Source organism: Oryctolagus cuniculus, chromosome 10 (assembly GCF_051225735.1).
Source record: "Oryctolagus cuniculus isolate XC-2025 breed Fujian yellow rabbit chromosome 10, ASM5122573v1, whole genome shotgun sequence".
NCBI classification, from domain to species: Eukaryota; Metazoa; Chordata; class Mammalia; order Lagomorpha; family Leporidae; genus Oryctolagus; species Oryctolagus cuniculus.
This window is the reverse complement of record NC_142876.1, coordinates 78338473-78340988: the sequence shown is the minus strand read 5'-3', so window position 1 is coordinate 78340988 and position 2516 is coordinate 78338473. Positions and strand designations below refer to the sequence as shown.

At 53.6% G+C, this 2516-nt stretch overlaps 1 pseudogene; it reads left to right on the top strand.

The window, feature by feature from the left end:
- Nucleotides 1-820: 820 nt before the first annotated feature.
- On the top strand, nt 821-1230 carry LOC138843933 (large ribosomal subunit protein uL15 pseudogene; annotated as a pseudogene).
- The last annotated feature ends 1286 nt before the right edge of the window (nt 1231-2516 follow it).

Here is a 2516-nt window from a genome sequence, read left to right as displayed (position 1 = left end):
GGAAATTGAAGAACCAACGATGTGAGTTCAGATTCAGCAAGGAACAGACACCAGGTGAGCTTAGACATGCAAGACATTGACTGGGGAAAGCACCCGGGAGGGAACTGGAGGAGGTGGGAAGGGTTATGAATTGATTCAGACCTAATTCATGTGAAAAAGAAAGGGAAAGAAGAAACAGTGAGGGAGGAAAGGCCTTGATTGCGGTGTGGTTCCAGGAAGCTCTTAGCAAAGCTGAGAGGAGTTTGTGGACCAGAGCCAACCGGCTGAGGAGTCCTGTATGTCCCAGGAAAGGGCCTGCCTCAGTTTCCCTGATGCGCTAGCTGTGAACAGTCCTCGGTGGGGGCGGATTCAGGGCGCAGCACCAGGAGGTCTGAGAGGCACAATCTCGGGTTCTGCCGCAGTGCGTGCCTCTTGCTATCTTTGGAGCTTCTGTGCTGTGGGTCAGGCGCTCCTGCAGCCCGCTTGGCCATCTACCCCTGGGCAGACCTGTGGGCGTGAGGCCCAGGAGCACCCGGGCCCCATGCCAGGACAAACACCCCCTCTTCTGTGCCCTGAGCGAAGCGTGCAGAGTTACACCCGCACTTCTACACGACCCCTACAGGAGCCCTGTCCTCCCCAGCAGCCCTCGCCCTCGCCCACGTAGCTGCCACCTGTCCCTGTTGTTCTCTCCCTGGTCTTCCCACACACTGTCCCCACGATCACCTTTTCAGAATAAATTACCCGCACACCAGTCTTTGTCTAACCTATTTTGCAGGGCAACCCAAGGACAACTTTTTTTTTTTAAATATCTAGCAATTGTTCTTTCATCTGGGCAGCTTCCATGCCATCCAGACTGAGAAAGACCAAGAAACTCCACAGCCACTGCCACGGCCACGGCCACGGCCACGGCGACAAGCACCGGGAGGACCCCGGAGGACCCAGGAGGCTGGGATGAAGCTGGTGGCATGTATCGCCCCGGGGTCAGCTTTGACAAACATCACCCAGGTTACTCCGGGAAAGTTGGCACAAAGCATTACCACTTAGGGAGGGCCCAGAGCTCCCGCCTAATTGTGAACCTTAGTTTGGGGGCATTGGTCAGTGAGCAGACACAGCTAAGTGCTGCCAAGAACAAGACCGGAGGTGGGGTGAGCTTTTCCCAAAGCAGACTGTCATGTGAGGGCCAGATTCCTCAGCAGAAGAGCTGAGGAGGAGATTAAGGGCATGGCGGGGACCTGTGTCCTGGCCACTTGAAGCCACACGGCTCACCCAATGCTAGCAAATGCTTACAACATAAAATTAAATTAAGAAAAAAAAACCTAACAATTGCTTTGCATGTGTAGCAGTTCATAAAGGCACGTACTTCTGTGGGTTCATTTAAACATCACAGCAACTGGGGATGCTGCACAAGCCTGACACCAGCCCCATTTAGAGAAGAGAAAATTGAGCTCAGAGAGGTCAGCTGGCTGGCTCAATGTCACACAGCCTTTTAAAGTAGCAAGAACCGGGGCTTCTGGCCACGGCTGTCAGGGCCTGGGAGTCTCCACCCAGCCTCAAGGAGGGTGAACATTTTGAGTTCACCTAAGCTGGGTTGTGAAGGCCATTTATGAATTAGCCAGATGATGGATGGGTGGGAGGGAGGGGGTGGGGCTGGCGATAGAGGGAGGAGCAGAAGCTGCAAGGGGAAACCACAGAACAGAGTTTCTTCAGGAAATGGGCAGGCGGAGTCTGGCGGGAACAGAGGGCCGGGGGCATGTAGGGACACTGGTAAGAAAATAAGAGGCCAGCATGGTGGCAGGCACAGCAGGGCAAGCTGCCACTTGCAACACCAGCATCCTGTATGAGCGCCAGTTCAAGTCCCGGCTGCTCCACTTCTGATCCAGCTCCCTGGTAAGGACCTGGAAAGGCAGTGGAAGATGGACAAGTGCTAGTGTCCCTGCCTCCCATGTGGACGATCTGGATGGAATTCCAGGCTCCTGGCTTCGGCCTGACCCAGCCCTGGACACTGTGGCTATTTGGGGAGTGAACCAGTGAATGGAAGATCTCTCTCTCTCTCTCTCTCTCTCTCTCTCTCTCTCCTGTCACTCTACTTATCAAATGAATAAAATAAATCTTGAAAGACAAAAAGAAAAAGAAGGAAGGGAGGGAGGGAGGGAGGAAGGAAGGGACAGAGCTGAGTGAACCAAAGGTTGGAAGATTTCTTTCTTCTCCCTCTCTCTTCCTCCCTCTCTCTCTTTTTCTCTCTGCCATTTGCAAATAAAAATAAATAAGAGTTTAAAAACAAAAAGCAGGTTTTTTCTCTTGAAAAGAGGTGCATCTTTGGGGCCGGCACTGTGGCATAGAAGTAAAGCTGCTGCCTGCAGTGCCAGCATCCCATGTGGGCACTGGTTCGAGTCCCGGCTGCTCCACTTCCGATCCAGCTCTCTGCAATGTCCTGGGATAGCAGTAGAAGATGGCCCAAGTCTTTGGGCCCCTGCACCCGCGTGGGAGACCTGGAAGAAGCTACTGGCTTCAGATCAGCGCAGCTCCGGCCGTTGTAG